At 35.2% G+C, this 24,999-nt stretch overlaps 1 pseudogene; it reads left to right on the forward strand.

The window, feature by feature from the left end:
• Positions 1 to 13,773: 13,773 nt before the first annotated feature.
• Positions 13,774 to 20,318, forward strand: LOC142180666 (acylsugar acyltransferase 3-like; annotated as a pseudogene).
• The last annotated feature ends 4,681 nt before the right edge of the window (positions 20,319 to 24,999 follow it).

Consider the following 24,999-nt stretch of genomic DNA (forward strand, 5'->3'; position numbering starts at 1 on the left):
CATTCCGACTCTGGACCTGACAGGTGCATGCATTCCTCTTCCTCATTTATAAAGAGGACAACATTATCATTATTTTGCACCATGGCGGCTGTGTTGTCGTCATTCTTCTGGCCACTGGTTTCACCTTTGCCCTTCCTTGGATTTGGGCAATCTCTTTTGAAGTGACCTGGTTGATTACAGTTGTAGCAATTTCTGACTCTTGATTTGGATCGGTTCTTTGACTTCCCACGAGCTCCGGATCTACCATAGTTGTTCGAACTCCTTTGATAACTCCTGCCTCTACCTTCTGTGATGAGAGCCTGTCCTTGATTTTCAGGCTTCTTTCTCATCTTCTCATTGAGTAGAAGAGCCGATGTGACATCTTTCAACTCAATAGTAGTCTTACCGTGCAGGATGGTTGTTGCCAAATTATCGTACGAAGATGGCAACGAGTTCAATAGCAAGATGGCTTTATCTTCTTCCTCGATTTTCACTCCGAGGTTGGCAAGCTGTGTGATTAGTCCGTTAAACACATTTAAATGTGACAAAAAATTCGTACCTTCACTCATGTGTAGGGCGTATAACTGCTTCTTCAGGTACAATTTATTTGTCAGCGTTTTGGACATGTATAGGCTTTCCAACCTTGTCCAAATTCCACGTGCAGTGTCTTCATCAATGATGTTATTTACCACATCATCTGATAAGTGCAACCTGATTGCACTAGCAGCTCTTTCATCCAAGTCAGCCCAATCCTCAGCTTTCATGGTATCAGGCTTTTTGGAATCAACATCTAGAACCTTGTGTAATCCTTGTTGGATGAGCAGATCTCTCATCCTTCTTTGCCATGTTGAGAAACCGTTATCTCCATTGAATTTTGCTACCTCGTACTTTACTCCGGACATTTTTATTTTTCACCAAGTATAGTACTACCGACAGTGAATAGTATTTCAGTGAACGAGCAGAACCTGTGCTCTGATACCAGTTGTTGGGAATAAACCCCTTACCAAAATAATATTCACGGTAATAAAGCGGAATAATAATGTAGCACCGAGATACGGTAATTAACAAGAATAAAAGAGTAACAATGACACCAAGATTTTTACGTGGAAAACCCTTCTGAATAAGGGAAAAAAACCACGACCCCGAGAGGAGCAACTGATATCACTATAGTAAGGAATTTTACACTTTGTAGGTCGGAGGTAAATACTCCAAAGACCACTACAACACTCAAAAGAAATAACCCTCTTTTGATATTCCCACCTCACTACAATATCGCTCACTCTCTATTTTCCTCACAGACTATTTTCTTATACCTTGTCTGTGAAACCTCACTCTTTCTTTCTCTCTTTGTTGGTGTGAAGAAATGAGAGTTGAAGCTCTCCTTTTATAGCCAAAGCTTCACCCTCTAAAGCCTACAATATTTGACAATTTACACACATTTTTCACAATTCAACAAAGTTGGCTACCAACCAAACCAAGTCAACAAGGTTGGCTACCAACCAAACCAAGTCAACAAGGTTGGCTACCAAACCAAAGAAAACTCTTATTAGGCACATGCCTAATACTTCTTCAATGAGATGGACATCATCACTTTTTAATCACCACAGTTCAAAAGAGCACATGATTATTAGAGTTGAAGGTGCAGAATTCATGAATAGCAAGAAATACCCAAAGACCAGATATGTCAATAAATCTGTAGCACATATAAGTTAGATGTCACTTTTGATATTCCTTATAAATTTTGTAAACTAAATGTCTCTTCTCAACAACTCTGCATAAACATAGAGCTCCACTTGTAATGTTTAAGGAATCCTATCAATTACCATGGAAGACGAAGCATCATCTAGATGTCTAATTTGATGTTCATGTTCAATAACTGACTGAAGGACATGGGGGAAAGATCCTTGCTCTTTACTAAGCTTTATAGTTCTAATTTAAAAGGAAATTAGGACTCACAACCACGTATGTTCTCTCAGTATACTTATTAGTAGAAGTAATCACATAGGCGCATTATATATGGTGCTCATCCATTGAAAATATTCAATGATCATGTATTTTGTAATAAAATTATCTTTTGCCTATCGATGACAAAACATAATAATGTGTGATCATCCAGTGTGATTGGAATACAAAATATACCTTTTAGTAGTTCCTGTGATTTGTTTGTCAATTCTTAAAGGGGTATAGGCAGATCCCAAGAGCTTCAGTCGCCTAAGCAATTTTTAGCATCCAAAATTGAAACCTGAAAGAGCAGGATCATGAACCACTACAGAAATACTTTTGTCATTGAAGTTGTGAAACAACTTAGAGTTTTCCAGGAAAAACTTCATTTAGTCATTCATTAAAATCACCAAAATAGAGAACTCAGAGAAGCCCAGCAAAACTTCACTTAGTAATTTATAAAAATTACCAAAATAAAGGGCAAAGGATTACAATGGAGAAAGAGAAAATATCAATGGGGATTAACTCTGCAGAATGCGTTATTTATACGTGAAGATCATCTCACTTTAGGGGTTATTTGTTACGTTCGTGGAAAGTTCGCACCTTCCAAGCAGGTAATCCTCCATCAGATGCATCTTTGAGCAGCTATGGCTTAACCTGTGGCAAATCAGAAAAGGCGTTAATATTCAAAACATCAGTTCTCAATTGGAGAGGAAACGGTTGGGTTTCAGGAGAGTTGTATTTTCCGTGACTTTTGCGTTTTGTTGGTTAATGAATTAGTAGATGGAGAAAATAGGAGAAAAATCCAAAAATTAGAGGAAAAAGATATATCATATAAAAATTCAAGTGAAATTTGCTTTTAACTTGTAGTCAACGAGATATGCATGTCATGTTACCATGTAATTTTCATTTCTTACTTTTAATGACAACTCAAATTGTATAGAATATGTGCTATCTACTGCTGGAATGCGTATTCTGATGAATAGGGATTCATCAAAATATTTGATCTAATGTCGTGCTTATTACTCTATTTGGAATCTGCAGAGGAGTGCACTCCTGGAGATCTGCGAACTTTAACCCATTATTAATTATTTAAGTGTGTGCACACAAAAAGAAGAAGATTCACATAATCTTTTTGAGCTGAAGAGTGAAGATTACAAATTAATTGATTAATCAATTTAAATTGTTAAGTAAGCGAGGAGAGAAAAAAAACTTAGCCAAATAGGCTCTTAGTAGGTGTTCAAATGTATTTGGCCTATTTTTAATGTGAAGTCAAACAGTATCATGTGCTATCAACTGATGGAATGCGTATTCTTATAAATCGTTAGAAACTTGGCCAAATAGGCTCTTAGTAGGTGTTCAAATGTATTTGGTCCATTTTTAATGCGAAGTTAAACTGTATCATGTGCTATGGAATGCGTATTCTTATGAATAGGGATATATTCGTTACTCAAAATTCATGCTATTACGAACACCGCAAATGTGTAGAATCGTTCGCAAATTAAATGCGAAGACCTTCCTATCTCTGTTATCATCGCAATTGCGATGAAAAGTTCGCAATTGTGAACATTGGATATTTGCAATTGCGACCAAATGGTGATTTTGGACTTAGTCATATGCCAGGATTCGTATTTGGGTATTTCTAGAAGGTTTTGGCTCTATTTGGCGAAGGTTGAAAATTTTAAAGTTTGTAAAGTTCATAGGTTTTTCCGAGAGTTAATTTTAATGTTATCGGGTTCGGATTATTGTTCCTGAAGTTGAGAAAGGTTTGTATTTTATTTTGGACTTGTGTGCAAAATTTGTGGCGATTTTGAATTGTTTAGGCGTATTCGACGTAACTTTGGTATTTGAAATAGTTCATTAATCTTGAATTGAGGTGCGATTCATAGTCTTGATGCTATTTTGTGGGATTTGAGGTCTCGAGTATGTTCGCGTTATATACAAACCTTTCCCATCTCAACTCAGCTTCCACGTGTTAATTTCAATGTTGTCGGGTTTCCCAAACCTTATTTTCCGCGCTTAACTGTTATTGTATCTACAAGAACCAGTATGTAGAACCTGATTCTGGAGATAACTTGGTAAATTACGTACTAGGAGTTTAAAACATCTATTATTAACTTGTAGTCAACGAGAGATGCATGCATGTCATGTTCCCATGTGATTTTCATTTCTTATTTTTAATGGCAACTCAACCTGTATAGAGTATTTGCTCTAATGTCGTGTTTATTACTCTATTTGGAACCTGTAGATCTGTGAACTTTAACCCATTATTAATTGTTCAAGTGTATGTGTGCATACCGTAACGAAGAAGATTCACATAATTTTTTTGAGCTGGAGATCGGTTCGCAAATTATTTGATTAATAGATTGAAATTTGTAAAGTAAGCAGGGAGAAAATTCCATTTCAGTTGGCCCATGCTTCAAACTATGAAAGCGGATACAGATCGAGACAGTTTCAATAACTTTGACTCAACGATATATGTATTTTTCGTAAATTCTTTTATATACGCGCTTTGCGCGTGTATCTAAATCAGTGAATATAGGATCTTTTAAAAAATTATGTTTTACTATTAAATATAGTATGTTTGTATTATAAAATAAAAATTATTTTATACTCCTTAAAATATATATAGTTTTAGTTGAAAAGGCTTATCTATAAAATTTTCCATGTTAATTTTTCTAACTTATTTTTATTTTTTTCATCCCAAATACTATTCTTATGCAAACAAATTTAGGCATCCTAAGAGTTTTGTCAACTTGAAAAATAATTTTAATTATACGATAAATTTAACAAATAATTGAATTGGATTTTTTGACTTAACTATTTGGCCTTGATATTAAAAGAACTAATTTATTTTTTGTTGATTCAAATTTTTAATATTAGCTCATCCCAAGTTTTCGATATTTAATTGTAACATGAAAGGGATTACAATCATGTGTCGTTCAAATATGAAAATAATTATATAAAGTAATTAAAATTTAATTATTTAAAGTATTGTGAATGCTAAAAGTTTCTACACTGTTCAAATAAAATTTATTTTTATAAGAATATAAAAATATTACATTAAAATTTGTAATTTAGTTATAAAATAAAATAAAATAAAAAGTATAATTAAGTTCCTTAAATGATAATTATTTATCCTATTTAGTTATTCAATAAGAAGAAAAAAATCTATTATGTAAGTGTTCAATAATCTTTGTAAATATATAACTTAAAATTGATTCCAGTTATAATTTAATTATTTCAATTTCACAAGTTATCATGCTTCTTTTAAAGTTTAAGCAAGAAAATATAATCATTAAACATTAAGATTTTTTTTTTTTGAAAAATTGTATATTCTTAAGTTCATTCTAGAAGACAATGTTAGATAAATATAATAATATCGACTCGTACATAACTTAATATGTTAATTTAATCAGATATTATATTGATGGAAGAAAAATATTGAACTGCAATTGAAGAGATCTAGTTTAAATTGTTTAATAATTTATTTTTTTAAAATCGTAAAATTGTGCTTAAAGACTGTTTCAAAGTAGAAAATGGTGAATTCCATTACCATGTCAAGGTTGGAATAAATATATTACCATGTAAAGGTGGTCGATATGCTTTAAAGTTTAAACCTTATTATTTGGATATAAATTTTAAAAAACTCTTGTGGTTCATTATTATAATGCTTTTGCATTAAATATATGATTTTATGGGTTAATCTATTTTTTGCCAATTTATATAAGGTAAGATTCACATACAAGTTCCTAAATATTAGAAATTCTTACATAATTCAAACAAGGAAAGATTTAATAACTAAAATTATAGGATTTTAGAATCCTATATATTAGGAAAACAATAATATTACTATTTTGTCCAATGTAAAATGAATTTTAAAATCACACAAATATTGTTAAACTATGTGACTGAATTATAAAATAAAAATTTTAAAAAAGCACAAGCTCTTAATAATAATGAATATTGTCATATTTACCCGACGAAATAAAAAAAATTATGTCATGTAAGAGTATTTTAATGTCTTATCATAACTTTAACATATATGAGTTATGCATTTGCTTTAGTAGTTGAATAATATGTCGACTTGTATTCAAATATTATGCAACAATCATGCTCTTAAAAATTAATTATGTTAGTTTAAATACCTAATAGTATGAATTTCATCTTATTTCTAGTGAAACTCAAATTGAAAAATATGGAAAACAACGAGATATATTATTAGATTTAGTTATCATACCAAAAAAATCAATTGGATGGGTATTGTCTGTATCTAACTAAGTTTTTTCTTGAAAGAAAATTAATTGTCAAAAAAAATTAAGGTAGAGAATTAACGTTGATTACTATTTTATATCAACTATTTTATCTAACATGAAGTATTTTGTAGTGTAATATAATTCTCAAAAGGTTTAAAAGTTTATAATCATTACAATAGTATTTAAAATATTTATTTTTATTTGTATACATATTTTAAGATATTTTATTGAGTTATGATATAAAATTACAGTTAATTAATTAAAATTATTTGTTAGTAATACTATACACTGACATTGTACTTGAGTTCAACTGATTGAATCTTGCTTAATTAAAAAAGAAGATTGATGTTCTCTTTTATAACATGAATTGGCGTTGTCACAATCGTAATGTTGATACCGATATTTGTCACGAATTTATTGTTACAAATTAAAGAGAATAATTTAGTAAGATAAACTTTTAATTGACTAATATCCTGCATAGTTTGAGTAAGAAAAGACATAATAAATTTTTATTGATTTGAAAGTTAGAGATATTAGAAAAAATTACCGCAATTATTCTAATGTTTTATACAACAACAACAACAACAACAACAACAACAACAACAACAACCCAGTATAATCCCACAAATGGGGTCTGGGGAGGGTAATATGTACGCAGACCTTACCCCTACCCCGAAGGGTAAAGAGGCTGTTTCCAGGAGACCCTCGGCTCAAAAGCAACAGAAGCCGATATATTCTAATGTTTTATCACATTTGAATATTTGGTATCAAAATGCTAAACTTCTTCCTCTTAAATTATTTTCTTAATTTTAATTAACAGATAAGTAAGAAAACAGTTGAAAACAATTTTCGACATGCACGCCTTCAAACTGTGATAATATTTTGATTGACTTTACATAATCATTAACAATTAAAAATAATATATCGTATGTTTGGATTCAATAAATAAGACATCATGTTACTTGATTATTATATTTAAAAAAATAAACCTAAACCTTCATACTATTATGGAGTAAAATATGTTCATTTCCATTGAAAAGTAATGTCTACCTTTTTTTATTGGTTATTAAATAAATTCTTTAATTTTAACTTATCTCTTAATTTATTTTAGTCCAAGCATTTCAAATGGAAACGGAAGAAAGAGTGAAAATTTTCTATTTGGTATGAGAATACCTAAGCCAAAGCGTGTTTGTGCATAGTTGGAATAAGTAAAAGTTTAATATGGAAAAGTTTAGTTGATTTCAAATTCTTAAATATTTAGGATTCTTACATAATTTAAATAAGGAAATAGATTCAATAGTAAAGATTATACTTGGTTTAAAAGTCCTAAATATTAGAAAAATAACTAAAAGACTTTTTTGTCTAATGTAAATTCTATTTTTAGAGGGTAAAAAAGGCGAACGATATTTCGCTAAGGGCCTTCATGCTTTTAATATAGTACTAGTCTTTGTGTACGTGCGTTGCACGTGAGCCTCACGTCAATCAATAAAAAATTGTATAGAAGAAACACAACTCAAATAAATTTTCTTCTAAAATAGGCTATTATATTCATATATAATACTATGAAAGGAATTACAATAATGTTACATTGTTGAAATAAAAAAATTATATTAGATAATAAAATTTTAATTGATTTTAAAGTCCAATATAAAGATTTAACGAATATTTTAGGTGATTTCAAGGGAGGGATAACTTCTAAAGTATTACCCATTATTTCACGTATAAACTTTGCACTCCTTATCCATGATAAAAATTTGCTTGGTTTAACAACTTCTACAAGAATAAACTTGGAAAAATAATAATGTTGCTCATTTTTGTTGTTAATATGCTTACAACTTCAAGAAGATCTAAACGCGGATAAATAATATTACTCATTTAACACTCCAAGTATTAGAATTTCTTACAAAGTTCTAAATATTAGGAATGCAACCAATTATAAAATCCTACATATTAGGAATGTAATTAAATTATAATTTTATCCAATATGAATTATGTATTTAAAAGGTAAAAAAGACAAACAATACGTTCCATGCTAATGAACATATCATATTTTTTTGGTCGGAAGCTAATGAATATAATTAGTTTAGGTAGTAATATAGCCTATCTATTTTTTTGGTCGGAAGCTAATGAATATAATTAGTTTAGGCAGTAATATAGCCTATCTATGTCAACACTCCCGTTCTAGAGAAATATATACACGGATTACATTTATCAAATAATAACTGTTTATGCAAAAATATAAAAAGGAGAATGGCACCTACCCCTATACAACTATTTGAAAGAAAACTCTACAATTAGCTACTAATCATGGAAACTGCTCTCTGAATATAAGTTTGGCCAATTAAAATTTGACAACAAAATAAAACAAAAGATACTTCTGTGGACATTTGGAAGAACCTGAGCTAGAAGGCCTTTCGGACATGCAAAACTCATATGCTTCTTTTTTTGCACCAGCCTTGTTATGTTGTTGAGGGTTCCAGACTATAAATCTTTGACTTTTTTCTGCAATCATGAACTTTCTTGGGGGAATTATGCTTTGGTGATTTGTTAGGGTATTTCGAAGCTACTTTTTATTTTCGTGGGATTTAATGACCTTATATATTAGATTCCTACATAGTCTAAATAAGGAAATTAGATTTTAATAGTTAAAATTTAGTTGATTTAATACTCCTAAATATTAGAAAATAATTAAATGACTATTTTATCTAATATAAAATTTATTTTAGAAGGTAAAAATGGCGAGCGATATTTCGCTAAAGACCTTCGTGATTTTAATATAATAATACAGATATAGATAAATATAGTTCAGAGTTAGAATCTACAAAACATATACTGCTGGCGATATGTATATGCTCCTCACTCCTCAATATAGACTGTAATTGGCTCTGAAATAAATTAATCCTAAATTTATCCTGATGGTTCTCTACACGTCTCCCTTCCAGAAAAACACTAGAAAAGAATTAAAGATCATATGGTATCTCGGTCAAGGTGCATGGGCCCATGCGGAAGCTGTGGACTATAGAACACGAATATCTAAGAATCGGATGAAATTTTAATTTTATGGCCGTAAAACGCCAAAAAACGAGGAATAGTCATGGTGGGTGGTGGCTATGGTTCCTTAGGTCGTTTTTGATGGTCCAACAAAATTGTAGGCGATCCTGGTTTGGGGGCAAAGGCCCATGCGGAAGGAGTGGGCTATAGCACACAAAAATTTGGGAATCGGGCGAACTTTCAATTTTATAGCCGTAAAACGCTACAAAACGAGGAACGGTCATGGAGGGGTGGTGACTATGGTTCCTTAGGTCCTTTTTGATGGCCTGCAAATTTTTTAGGTGATTCGGGTCCGGGGTCTCGGGCCCATGTGGAAGGCGTGGGTTAAAGGACACAAAAATCTGGAAATCGGGCGAAATTCCAGTTTTATGACCGTGAAATGCCAAAATATGAGGAACGGTCATGACAGGGCGGTGACTGTGGTCCCTTAAGACGTTTTTTTATGGCCCGAAAATTTTTTAGGCGATCCAGGTCCGGCGAATGTGGAAGGCAGCATACTAAAATATAGGAATCTGGCTGAATTCCATTTTATGACCGTAAAGCGCCAAAAAAATGAGGAACAGTCATGCCAAGGCGGTGACATGGTTCCTTAGGTCATTTTTTATTGCGCAAAAAACTTTTAGGCGATCCGGGTCCGGAAGTTCAATCCCATGTTGAACGTATGGGCTATAGCATACGAAAATTTAGGAGTCGGGCAGAGTTCTAGTTTTATGACCGTAAAATGCCAGAAAACTTTACGGCCATAAAACAGGGAACAATCATGGTGGGGTGGTGACTATGGTTCCTTAGGTTATTTTTTATGGCCCGAAAAAATTTAGGCGATCCTTGTCCGAGGACCCAGGCCCTTGCGAAAGGCGTGGTATAACACATGAAAATTTCGGAATCGACCAGAATTCTAATTTTATGACCGTAAAACGCCAAAAATGAGGAACGGTCATGGAGAGGTGGTAATTATAGTTCCTTAGGCAGTTTTTTATGGCCCAAAATTTTTTTAGGAGATCCTGGTCTGGGGCCCAGACCCATGCGGAAGACGTGAGCTATAGCACACAAAAATCTTGGAATCGAGTGGAATTCTGGTTTTATTACAGAAAACGCCAAAAAACTAGGAATGATCATGGCGAGGTGTTGGCTATGGTTCCTTAGGTCATTTTTTATGGCCTGGAATAATTTTAGGTGATCCGGATCCGGGGTCCTGGGGCCATGCAGAAGGTGAGCGCTATAACACATAAAAATCTAAGAATCGAGCGGAATTTCAGTTTATAGCCGTAAAACGCCAAAAAACGAGGAACATTCATGTTGGGGCAGTGACTATGGTTACTTAGGTCATTTTTTATTACCACAAAATTTTTTAGACACCCGGGTCCGGCGGCCCGATCCTATGCGGAAAGCATGGGCTATAGCACACGAAACTCTAGGAACCAGGTATAATTCTAGTTTTGTGGCCGTAAAATGCTAGAAAATGAGGAACGGTCATCGAGGGGCGGTGACTATAGTTCCTTAATTCTTTTTGATGGCCCAAATTTTTTTTAGGAGATCCGGATCTCGGGGCTCGGTCCCATGTAGAAAGGGTGGGCTATAGCATACGAAAATCTTGGAATTGGTGGAATTCTAGTTTTAAGGCCGTAAAATACCAAAAAATGAAGAACGATCATAGAGGGGCGGTGACTATAGTTCCTTATGTCATATTTTATGGCCCGAATTGTTTTGACGATCCAGGTCCGGGCCCATGCGGAAGGCGTGGGCTATAGCGCAGGAAAATCTGAAAATCGAAAACAATTTCAGTTTTATGGCCGTGAACGCCAAAAAAAGAGGAACGGTCATGGCGGAACAGTGACTATGATTTCATAGGTCGTTTTATGGCCCAAAATATTTTTAAGCGATTCGGGTCTGGGGGCCCGGGCCCATGCGGAAGGCATAGCCGCAAATAGCCAAACAACGAGAAAAGGTTATGGCGGGGCGGTAACTATGGTTCCTTAGGTCGTTTTTGTTAGCCCATAAAATTTTTAGGCTATCCCGGTCCGGGTGCACGGGCCCATACGGAAGGCGTGGACTATTGAACACGAAAATATGGGAATCGGGTAGAATTTTAATTTTATGACCGTAAAACGCCAAAAAATGAGGAACAATCATGGCGGGGTGGTTACTATTGTTCCTTTGGTCGTTTTTTATGGCCCCAAAATTTTTTAGGCGATCTTTGTCCGGGGGCCCAGGCCCATGCGGAAGGCGTTGACTATAGCACACGAAAATTTGGGAATTAGACGGAATTTCGATTTTATTACCGTAAAATGCCAAAAATTAGGAAAGGTTATGGCGAGGCATTGACTATGGCTCCTTAGGTCGTTTTTGATGGCCTAGAAAATTTTTTAGGTGATCCGGGTCTTGGGGCCCGGGCCCATGTGAAAGGCGCGAGCTATAACACACGAAAATTTGGGAATCTGGCGAAATTTTAAATTTATGGCCGTAAAACGCTTCAAAATGAGGAACGGTCATGGCGGGGCAGTAATTATGGTTCCTTAGATCCTCTTTGATGGCTTGAAAAAAATTTAGGCAATCTGGGTCAAGGGTCCCGAGCCCATCGGAAGGCATAGGTTAAAGGACATGAAAATCTGGGAATCAGGCGGAATTCCACTTTTATGACTGTGTAATACCAAAAATGAGGAACGGTCATGACGGGGTGGTGACTATGATTCCTTTTGGTTTTTGGTGGCCCGAAAAAAATTTAGGCGATCAAGGTCCGGGCCCATGTGGAAAGCGTAGACTATAGCATAAGAAAATATTGGAATCGGGCGGAATTCCATTTTATGACCGTAAAACGCCAAAAAATGACTAGAAATAATAAGGGTAAAACAAGAAAAAAAATTATCTTTTATGATATAAGCACAATATATGTACGTTCAAATTTATAAAGAGACAATTTCAAGTGGATGATAGTATCATAACATTAGCTGTAAAGGAAAAATTAAGTTCATTAATTATGATCCATGTGAATGGAGATTGGAGTTTCCAAGTTGACTTCGCCCTCTCCTCTCTTTCTTGCACATCATTTATTATTAACGGAACTCAATAAATGATGCTATATCAAGATTGTCAATCTGTTTTTCATTTAAACAATATACATATCTACGCCACTACAACAACAACAACAACGACCCAGTATAATCCCACAAGTGGGGTTTAGGGAGGGTAATATGTACGCAAACCTTACCCCTACCCCGAAGGGTAGAGAGGCTGTTTCCAGGAGACCCTCGGCTCAAAAAGCAACAGGAGATGATATATTAGTACCATAAAAATGCGTAATAAAAATAACAACAATAAAGACAATATATAAGAGATATGAAATATGAAATACAGGATACTAAATACGAACTACGAAATAGATGGCTGGTAAGTACAACTAGAAGGTAAAGCCCAGCATCGATAGACGACCAATGACATTCCTAGTCTAACTCCTAACTGGATAGTCTCCCTCTATTGTGCTGTAGAAATATTCACCCTCTCCCCTAACCTACAACCTTAATGATCGACCTCTATAATTCCCTATCAAGGGTCATGTCCTCAGTAATCCTAAGTCGCGCCATGTCCTGTCTGATCACCTCTCCCCAATACTTCTTAGGTCTTCCTCTACCTCTCCGCGTGCCCACTACAGCCAGTCGCTCACACCTCCTACCGGTGCATCAGTGCTCCTCTTCTGAATGTGCCCGAACCATCTGAGTCTTACTTCCCGCATCTAGTCCTCCATGGGGTCCACACCCACCTTCTCTCGAATATCTTCATTCCTTATCTTATCCATCCTTGTATGCCCGCACATCCACCTCAACATCCTCATCTCTGCTACTCTCATCTTCTGTATGTGTGAGTTCTTTACCGGCCAACATTCAGTTCCATACAACATGGCAGGCCTAACCACTGCTCTATAAAACTTACCTTTTAGTAACGGTGGCACTTTCTTGTCACACAAGACTCCCGACGCTAACCTCCACTTTATCCACCCCACCCCTATACGGTGTGTGACATCCTCGTCAATCTCCCCGATCCCCTGAATAACCGATCCAAGGTACTTGAAACTACCTCTCTTGGGAATGACTTGAGAGTCAAGCCTCACTTCAACTCCCGCTTCCGTCGGCTCAACTCCAAATTTGCACTCGAGGTATTCCGTCTTCGTCCTACTCAACTTGAAACCTTTAGACTCAAGAGCATGTCTCCAAATCTCTAGCCTCTCGTTGATGCCGCCTCTTGTCTCGTCAATTAGAATAATGTCATCAGCAAATAGCATGCACCATGGAACCTCCCCTTGAATATGATGAGTCAGTGCATCCATCACCAGGGCAAATAGGAATGGGCTGAGTGCAGACCCTTGGTGCAACCCCGTAATAACTGGAATACATATCTACGCCACTATCACGTTGAAAAAAATTAATTATTACGTAATATGGGATTCACCTAGATCCTTCTTTTCTTCTGTAACTTAAACAAATTAATTCCAAGCAAAAGCAAGACATAATGATTTGTACATAAGTGTGGAAGTACAAGTGGCTCTTCAAAAAAACGACCTATTGTATTTGTACAAAACAAATTAAGAGCTGAAATAAATTAGATATGGTTGAATCAATGATTCTTTCCAGAAAGATGATCAAGCCCTCCTCCCCGACCCCTTCTTTTCTTTGTCGTCAGTCTTTCTTTCATTGATCATATAGCTAGTTCTGCATACTCTCCCATTGCCGCCTTCTACTCTAAACCTACAAATAACACAAGCCAGATTCTTGAAAACTCTCTTTCAAAAGTATTGTGCTCTTATTATCCCTTTGCCGGGAGAATCATGGATAATTGTAAATATGTTGATTGCAATGACACAGGTGCTGAGTATCTCAATGTACGAATTAGTTGTCCGATGTCTGAAATTCTCGACCACGCCTACAATGATGTTACTGATGTTGTCTTCCCACAAGATTTGCCTTGGAGTAGTTACTCAAACGGAAGTTTATTGGTGGTCCAATTAAGCCATTTCGATTGTGGTGGAATAGCAGTCAGTGTATGCCTATCACACAAGATTGCTGATGGATATAGTCTTTGTAAATTCCTTAATGATTGGGCTGCTACAGCTCAACATGAGTCGGATTTCAAACCATCTACTCAATTTGATGCACATTCTTTCTTCCCACTAATGGATGATCCTCCAGTTCTAAGCGATATTGTACGCGAACCTCAACGATGCGTATCTAGAATGTACCATTTCTCATCCTCTAGTTTGGACAGACTCAAGGATATTGTTTCAACAAATTCACAAGTGCAGAATCCAACTCGCGTTGAAGTTGCCACAGCACTGCTTCATAAATGTGGAGCTGGCAGTATCAACGACAATAAATTCAGGCGTGTTCCAACCATCTATATTGTCCCATTTAATGAGTTTTCTCCCACCATTGTCCCGGAACACCATTGGAAATGCTTGTTATTTCTTTGGATCAATAGCATCGACGGAAGATGTGATATGGTGTCCATCTCATTCAAATGAGTTGGTAGCCAATTTTATTGACTTGGTTTGGTTTGGTAGCCAACCTTGTTGAAATTGTGAAAAAGGTGTGTAAATTGTCAAATATTGTAGGCTTTAGAAAGTAAGGTTTTGGCTATAAAAGGAGAGCTTTAACTCTCATTTCTACACACCAACAAAGAGAAAAAAGAGAGAGCAAGGTATTCCATAAACTATAAGAAAATAGTTTGTGAAGAAAAATAGAGTGTGAGAGATATTGTAGTGAGGTGGAAAAAGCAAAAGAGTGTTTATTTCTTTTGAGGGTGTAGTGGTCTTAGGAGTATTTTTACTCGTTACTACACAGTGTAAAATTCCTCGCTATAGTAATATCAGTTGCTCTTCTTGGTCGTGGTTTTTTCCCTTATTCAGAAGGGTTTCCACGTAAAATCTTGGTGTCATTATTGCTGCATTTCTATTCGTGCTGATTTAACCATAACTTAGTGTTCTGCGTTTATCACTAATACCATGAATACTATTTTTACGGGGTTTATACCCAATAAGTGGTATCAGAGCCAAGGTTCTATCTGAGTATGCTCTGTGGTTGCAGCACAGTCTGAACTTCCACATCAGAAAAGAATTACTTTGGTCTCCTAATAAATAGTATTTGTATTTGTGATAAACAATGGAAGTCAACACTAGTAGAATGGTTACCTTGAATGGCACAAATTATGCCATTTGGAAGGGCAAAATGGAAGATTTGCTCTATATCAAGAATTTTCATCAGCCTGTCTTCGCCACTGTAAAGCCTGATAATAAATCAGATGAAGAGTGGAATCTGTTACACAGGCAGGTTTGCGGCTTTATTAGACAGTGGGTTGACGATAATGTTTTGAACCATATTTCTGGGGAGACACATGCTCGGACCCTATGGGAGCACCTTGAAAGTTTGTATGCTCGGAAAACTGGAAACAACAAGATGTTTCTGATAAAGCAGATGTTGGGTTTAAAATACCACGATGGTTCCGCGATGACAGATCATCTGAATAATTTTCAGGGGATCATGAATCAGTTATCTGCTATGGGCATTAAATTTGATGAAGAAATTCAAGGCTTGTTTCTACTTGGTTCCCTACCAGATTCTTGGGAAATTCTTAGAACTTCATTATCAAATTCTGCTCCAGATGGTGTGATCTCTATGGATCTTGCCAAGAGCAGCCTTCTAAATGAAGAGATGAGAAGAAAATCTCAGGGTTCCTCCTCATCAGATGTCTTGGTGACTGACTCTAGGGGGAGAAGCAAGAATCGGGGTTCTCAAAATAGAGAACATAATAGAAGCAAATCCAGAAGCAGACTTAAAGATATTGAGTGTTATCATTGCGGGAAGAAAGGGCACACAAAGAAGTTCTGCCGGATTTTGAAAAAGGAGAATAGAGACAAGGAAGAACAAAAAGAAGATGGCAATCGTGTGGCCACCGTCACTACAGAAGATCTTGTTACAGTCCTTGATGCGGATCTGATAAATATTGCTTGTGATGAGTCAAGCTGGGTTGTGGTCAGTGGTGCCGCATCTCATGTGACATCAAGGAAGGAATTTTTCTCATCCTATACTCAGGGTGACTTTGGAACTCTGAGTATGGGTAATGAGATTGTATCTAGGGTGGCTGGTGTTGGAACGATTTGCTTGGAAACTAGTATTAGAACTAAACTAGTTTTAAACAATGTAAATCATGCACCTGATATTCGTTTGCACTTGATCTCTGTTGGTGTTTTGGATGATGAGGGATATGTCAGTACCAATGGTGCTAGAAAGTGGAAGCTCACTAAGGGCTCCATGATTGTGGCTCGTGGGGAAAAGCGTCGTGGTCTATACTGGACTACGGACTCTACCTGTGTTGATATGGTGAATGCCGTTGAGAGCCATAACTCTTCAACGTTATGGCATAAGAGGCTTAGCCACATTAGCGAGAAAGGACTAAATGTTCTGGCCAAGAAGAAATTGTTGTCAAATTTTGAAAGTGCAAAATTAGAAAAACGTGAGCAGTGCTTGGCTGGAAAACAAAAAAGAGTTTCTTTCCAGTCTCATCCTCCTTCAAGAAAGACAGAGTTGCTTGAGTTGGTGCATTCAGATTTATGTGGTCCAATGAAGACAAGAACTTTGGGTGGTGCACTTTATTTTGCTACCTTTATTGATGATTGTTCAAGGAAACTTTGGGTCTACATCTTAAAGACTAAAGACCAAGTGTTGGGTGTCTTTAAGCAGTTTCAGGCTTCAGTTAAAAGAGAAACTGGAAAGAAGCTGAAGTGTATTCGTATTGATAATGGTGGTGAATATTGTGGACCGTTTGACGAATACTGCAAACAACAGGGTATCAGATACCAGAAGACTCCTCCTAAGACTCCTCAGCTTAATGGTTTAGCAGAAAAGATGAAGAGGAAATTGATAGAAAGAGTCAGATGTTTGCTTTCTGAAGCAAAGTTGCCGAATTCCTTTTGGGGTGAGGCTTTGTTGACCGCCGCACATGTTATTAATCTATCCCCTGTGGTTGCTTTGCAAAGTGATGTTCCAAACAAAATTTGGTATGGCAAGGATGTTTCCTATGACCACTTGAAAGTGTTTGGTTGCAAAGCTTTTGTACATGTGCCTAAAGATGAGAGGTCAAAATTAACTGCCAAGACAAGGCAGTGCATCTTCATTGGTTATGGCCTTGATGAGTTTGGTTACAGGCTATATGATCCAATTGAGAAGAAGGTTGTGAGAAGTCGTGATGTTATCTTCGTGGAGGATCAAACCATTGAAGATATTAACAAAGCAGAGAAGTTAAAATCTTCAAGTTCTGAAGGTTTAGTTAATCTTGATCAAGTTCCTCATACAAATGGGGATGACACTGGTGGGCTCAATGATGATGGTGATGCCCAGAACCATATTCCAGATCAACATATTGATGGTGATGGGGATAACAATGCTAATGTTGATGAGGTAGATGCTCCTACTCACGAAGTTGTGGACGAGTTAGATATTCCACTCAGGAGGTCTTCTAGACCTCGTACTCCTTCCTCCCGTTATTCAGCCAATGAATATGTATTACTCACTGATGGGGGAGAACCTGAATGTTATGCGGAGGCCATAGAAGATGAGCACAAGGATCAATAGATTGAAGCCATGCAAGATGAGATGAAATCTCTGCATGAGAACCATACTTATGATTTGGTGAAATTGCCTAAGGGCATGAGAGCTTTGAAGAATAAGTGGGTGTTCAAAGTTAAAGTTGAAGAACATAGTTTGAAGCCCAGATACAAAGCTAGATTGGTTGTCAAGGGATTTGGTCAAAGGAAAGGTATTGACTTTGACGAAATATTTTCTCCTGTCGTAAAAATGTCCTCCATTCGGACAGTTCTTGGTTTGACTGCCAGTCTTGATTTGGAGATTGAGCAAATGGATGTGAAGACTGCTTTTCTTCACGGTGACTTAGAAGAGGAGATTTATATGGAACAACCTGAAGGCTTCAAGGCAAAAGGTAAAGAAAATCTTGTATGCAAACTTAAGAAGAGTCTATATGGATTGAAGTAAGCTCCCAGACAGTGGTACAAGAAGTTTGAGTCTGTTATGGGGGAGCAAGGCTACAAGAAGACTTCTTCAGATCACTGTGTCTTTGTACAAAGATTTTCTGATGACGATTTTATCATCCTCTTGCTATATGTGGATGATATGTTGATTGTGAGCAGGAATTCTTCTAAGATTGACGAGTTGAAGAAACAGTTGAATAAGTCTTTTGCAATGAAAGACTTGGGTCATGCTAAGCAGATTTTGGGCATGAGAATTACTCGTTCGAGAAACGAAAGGAAACTTTACTTGTCACAGGAGAAGTACATAGAACGTGTACTGGAGCGCTTCAATATGAAAAGTGCTAAGTTGGTTCGCACACCTCTTCCTGGTCATCTGAAGTTGAGCAAGAAGATGTGTCCAACAACAACGGAGGAAAAAGAGAGAATGGCCAAGATTCCTTATTCCTTTGCCGTTGGAAGTTTGATGTATGCAATGGTATGCACTCGACCAGATATTGCTCATGCAGTCGGTGTTGTTAGCAGATTTCTCGAAAATCCAGGAAAAGAGCATTGGGAAGCTGTAAAGTGGATACTCAGGTATCTAAGAGGAAGCTCACGTGAATGCTTATGTTTTGGAGGATCAAATCCAATTTTGAAGGGCTATACAGATTCTGATATGGCAGGTGACCTTGATAACAGAAAATCCACTAATGGATATTTGTTTACTTTTTCAGGGGGAGCTATATCATGGCAGTCGAAGTTGCAGAAGTGTGTCGCACTATCTACAACTGAAGCGGAGTATATTGCGGTTACTGAAGCTGGCAAAGAGATGATATGGCTCAAGAGATTACTTCAAGAACTTGGATTGCGACAGATGGAGTATGTTGTCTATTGCGACAGTCAGAGTGCAATAGACCTGAGCAAAAACTCCATGTACCATGCGAGAACAAAACACATTGACGTCAGATATCATTGGATTCGTGAGCAAGTGGAGAACGAATCACTTCAAGTCAAAAAGATTCACACGACTGAAAATCCTGCAGATATGTTGACCAAGGTGGTACCAAGAGACAAGTTCGAGCTATGCAAAGAACTTGTCGGCATGCACTCAAACTAGAAGATAGTGCTACCTCCTCAAGATGAATGAGACTGGAGGGGGAGATTGATATGGTTTCCATCTCATTCAAATGAGTTGGTAGCCAATTTTATTGACTTGGTTTGGTTTGGTAGCCAACCTTGTTGAAATTGTGAAAAGGATGTGTAAATTGTCAAATATTGTAGGCTTTAGAGAGTGAGGTTTTGGCTATAAAAAGAGAGCTTTAACTCTCATTTCTACACACCAACAAAGAGAGAAAAGAGAGAGCAAGATATTCCATAAACTATAAGAAAATAGTTTGTGAAGAAAAATAGAGTGTGAGAGATATTGTAGTGAGGTGGAAAAAGCAAAAGAGTGTTTATTTCTTTTGAGGGTGTAGTGGTCTTAGGAGTATTTTTACTCGTTACTACACAGTGTAAAATTCCTCGCTATAGTAATATCAGTTGCTCTTCTTAGCCGTGGTTTTTTCCCTTATTCAGAAGGGTTTCCACGTAAAATCTTGGTGTCATTATTGCTGCATTTCTATTCTTGCTGATTTAACCATAACTTAGTGTTCTGCGTTTATCACTAATACCATGAATACTATTTTTACGGGGTTTATTCCCAACAAGATGAGATACAATGGCCCCACTTCGTTGCTCAACTACGAAACGCTAAACAATATCTTCAAGACAAGTCGAAGGATCCAAATCAGCTAGCCTCACATGTATTTGAAAATGTCAAAGAGCGTGCAAACAAATCAGAGAAGAGTAAATTTGATTTTTATATGTGCAGCAGCTTGTGCAATTTAGGAGTATATAAGATTGATTTTGGATGGGGTGAGCCCATAAGAGTGACACTTGCAAGAAATCCGATGAAGAACAACTTCATTTTCTTGGATTCCCCGAGGGGAGAAGGGATAAATGTGCTAATAACTTTGAGAGAAGCTGATATGTTAATATTTGAGAGTAATAAAGAGCTCCTAGAGTTTGCTTCTCCAGTAGTTTAATTAGTAACTCAATAAGTTTAGTGCCATATTTCTATGTGTGATCTTCATTCATTAAGTGTTCTTTTTTTTTTTTTTTTAAATTGTATTTTGGAAAGTTGTGCAATTGTTCAAGTTATCGTTTCAATTCATTTGTGGTTATCGACTTTTTTCTTTTGCGTCCGGTTTATCCTGAAAGAAGCAATAACAATATTGGACCTTATTTGGTTTAGTGTAACGAGATAAAATTAGACTCACAGCCCCCTAATCAGGGCATACAATATACACTTACGGAGAAATAAATCTTGATTGAATTTCTATTTGCTCTGTAAATACAATCCAATTATGGTAAAACTTCATATGGATAGAGACAAATATTGCTATCTCCGTTAAACTGAGTTTTCTCTCTCAAGATGAATCCCCAGCTCTATGAAACTCAAAACAAAATATCACCCAAACCTCCAGACATTGATCACGATAAGTCCATACACAACAACCTAGAAAATAAACCATCCTTCAAGGAGATGCTAACAATCTCTAGTCCAATGATCTTTGCATCAACTGTAAACCAATCCGACATGGAGCTGTCAGAGACTGCCTCAGTAGAAGGAATGATCGAACACTCTGTAACTTCTAACACACTGAGGCATTAAAATTATCTCGTTAACAGAGGAAGATAGACAACAAATTTATGAGCCCCGGAAAAATTCTATCATTGTGAAGCTAGTGGGAAAACGTATGTTACACCACTACTTAAAGAAGAAAATTCAAGAATTATGGCGGCCAACAGAGGACTTCCAACTGATTGATCTTGGTGAAGATTATTACATAATTAAGTTCAGAAAAAAGAAAAATATGGAAAAAGCTATACATCAAGGGCCTTGGTTCATCAATGGTCATTTTCTTTCCATTACAAGATGGAAACCAAATTTCGTGGCCACAAAAGAAAAATTGACTGCATCGGCAGTATGAATCCTAGTCTAGTCCCCTTGGGTTAGTGTTTTCTTTTAGTAATCGATATTTTTTGAGTACAAGATGAATGGTGTAGCTTTATACCAACAGCTTAATCTCTATGTCTCTTTCTTTTCTTGACACAACGTCTCACCAGTGTTTATCTGTTTTTCTTCTCTCACTAATTACACAACAGATCTAAAAGAACTACAATGCTTGTTTGGAGTAGAACAAAAAGAGGGAAAATGGTTAGTTCAAAGTATATCCTTTTCACGTCCAGAACATCTGTATATATACTTTCCATGAGGCCTTCAAGAATCTTGAGAGATTGCAAACCCAAGGGAGTTGATCCTTGAAAGGAATCATGAATTGATTCTTTCCAAGAATAAAGTCAAGTTCTCATGATCTTCCTTGATTTATGGTCTTGACAAACTTTCTATCAGCTGGGCATATCTCTGTGTCACTTGAGTCATATTCGCTGGATCCCCTGATTTTTGGCTTTAGTGATCGCGTTTGCCTTTGATTTTGGGGCCTTCCAGTAATAGATTCAGTCAATATCTGATTGATTATTCTTGCTGGATCTCCGCTATTTCTTCCTCTTTCATCGCTGATTCTTTTCCTTATTAGCTTCCGTCAATCTCTGATTGATTATTCTTGCAGGATCTCCGCTGCTTCTTCCTTTTGCGTTGCTGATCATTGATTCTTTTCTTTGATCTATTCTTTTCTTCTCCAGTCCCTTTAATATGTTCCTTGAGACACTACATCAAATTCCTCTCTACCCTTCGGGGTAGGGGTAAGGTCTGCGTACATATTACCCTCCCCAGATCCCACGTGTGGGATTATACTGGGTTGTTGTTATTGTTGTTGTTGTTGTAGACACTACATCAAATGTAATATATTATTTTTCATCATTGAAACTTATAATTAATAGATTCTATGTATTTTTTATCTTTAACGAGTGGCCCAATATTCAATGTGGGTCGAAGGAACGACCTATTCCCCTTTAGCATAACGAACCTTTGGCATAAAAGGAACAATAATTACCACAATAACTTCTCTCATTACCGATCAACGACAACAGTCCTCATGCGGGTAACAGAACTGTTAGAAATTTAATTTTGATGATTACCAAACATGTTGTTTTGGTTAAGTAGGAGTTGTGAGTCAGATACCCTAGGCCTGCTAGTGGGTCCAGCACTTTCATGCAAGACATATCTTATTTCGGGTAAAATGACCTGGTAGCCTCATAAATTTGTAAAAAATCTTGGCACTTTAATCCTTAACTATAGTCCAAGTTTATAGGAAAGAAAAGTCAACTTGGAAAAGAGTTAGAAGAGAAGATCTTTCACTTCCTTTGTTCTCTAGGGTTCAACATTTTTTTACTGAAGCATTCGTATCACTAACGAGGGGCGGATCCACCTTGCAACTTACGGGTTCACATGAACCAGTAGCTTTTGTCCAAACAATGTAAATGTGTTCGAAAAATTCACTAAATATCTGTAAATGTTTGAATGTGAACCCAATTACTATTGAAAATTTACTCAACCTATAAATATTAATTCCGCCTCTGCCACTAACCATATTACTAACGGGGTGCTAAATATATTTGTGTAACGATTGACTTGTTGCAGGATTATGCATCTATATAGAGAGCATTGAGAGAATACACAAGGAAGTGGCAAATTCCCAAGAAAGAGAGAAAGATAAACTGAAGAAACCAGTGTCAGTAAGTGAATCGAGTATAATTTGGTTTTCTAGATCTTTTATTAGATGTTTTCAAAGTGTATTCTGCTTATTTTAGAAGCACTAGTTTTAGAGTACGCGCTTTACGCATGTACTTTTTCTCAAAAAATATCAAATTTTTCTAAAAATTCATACAAATATTATTTTAAGAATTATGTTTGAGTTATATAAAAAAGTTAAAAGAAGAAAGTGTAAAATCATGAAAATGATGATTAATGTCGATTCTATTTAATTAACTCAATAAAGAAAGAAGGTCTACCTCATGAAATTCCTGAAAATCTTAAATGTCAGTTCTATTAAAAATAGATTATTAATTATAATTACGATTTTTATTCAACTTGAATGACACTTATGAAGGATAAAAGTTGATCAACATTTCATGTTAATATTTCATATTTTTATGATATATTATGTCAATATAGATATATAGATTAGACTAATCTACCGAAATGTTTTTAGTGCGAACAATGATCCTTAAATAATATTCCATCAAAATTATGATGAAATTTAATTAGTCGGATTCAAAATTTTAAATATTACACACAATTTTAAATGTTAATATAATTTATTAAAATAGAATTATTTGTTAAAGGAATAGTTTAGTTTTTTAAAGCTACAAAAGTGAAGATGTCGACCAACTTCAACTTTGTCACAACTAACTTCATATAAACTACTATACAATTTTTTTGATTGTTTGGTATACCTTAAATATTTTATTTTTAGTTGGATTTATTTTTAGAACTTTATATTTACCTTATACTTTCAGATTATTCATTTTTCAAAATTAACATAAAAAATAACTATGTAGGTAATTTTGAAAATTAATTCTTCGAAACTACAGTAATTAATACGTCCAAGTCTAAAATCCTCGTTGTTTCCAATCAATAATCTTTTTTGGCTTTGTTTGTACTTTTAAGCTTTATAAATATTTAGGTAAACATACTCATAATTATAATAAAATAAATTATATGTCTACCTAACGCGAGAGGGTTCATAGTTTTTGATTTAAAGATTAATTATTGTACCTAATTCAAATAAGGAATATATTTATATATATCTTAAAGTTTATTGACTTTAAATTCCTAAATATTAGGAATTTATACGTAGTTCAAATAAGGAAAGTTCAAAGGAAAGACTTAATAGTTAAAATTTTAATTATTTTAAAATTCTAAATATAGGTAAATATTTAAATGACCATATTGTCTATTGTAAAATTACTTTTTAAAGGGTAAAAAAAGGCGAACGACATTCCGCTTCGTGCTTTTAATATAGTACTAGTATTAGTACCCACGTGATGAGCTGATAAATCATTTCAAATTGCGATGTAGGTTGTTTGAATCATGTACAAATAACCTTAAAATATAAACCTCTAAGATAAAAATTATATAACATGAGAATTTAATTATGAAGCAGGATATTAAATTATTGTTCAAATCTCGTAGTAGACAACCAATCTTTTTAATACATATTTGTAGCAATCTAACTCCTTGATTTTGGTACTTGCATTTCGTTCCGCTTACTAAACATGTCATATTGTGATCTGTCTTGTTCGAGCACATTAGATCATATTATTTTAACAAAATTTTTACTATCACTTTATTTTTATCTGGATGTCAAATATATCTAATTCATCACATCATTTTACATAAATTCGTTTTTTTGTTTTTTCTTATAGTTATTGTATTATTTAATATTTAATATTATTATACTATCATATAATTTTTTTATTAGCTTATAATTAAATTAATGTCTTGCTTTTTATCCTTTTAATAGTATTTAATAAAAATAAATATTTTTTTCTTGAAATTCGGTATATTTTTATGCTTTTATCCTCTTATTCATAATATTTTAATCATTTAAATTTATTAGTAATATTTTTAAATATAATTTAATTATTTTATTTTATCTATTTTTAAATTAATTTAAAGTATAAGTATCCCCACACTACCTCTATTTTTTTTATATACATTCTCTTCCCTACTACAGATGTTAATTAGTTTTTATATTAATG

Source organism: Nicotiana tabacum, chromosome 5 (assembly GCF_000715075.1).
Source record: "Nicotiana tabacum cultivar K326 chromosome 5, ASM71507v2, whole genome shotgun sequence".
Classification (NCBI taxonomy): Eukaryota; Viridiplantae; Streptophyta; class Magnoliopsida; order Solanales; family Solanaceae; genus Nicotiana; species Nicotiana tabacum.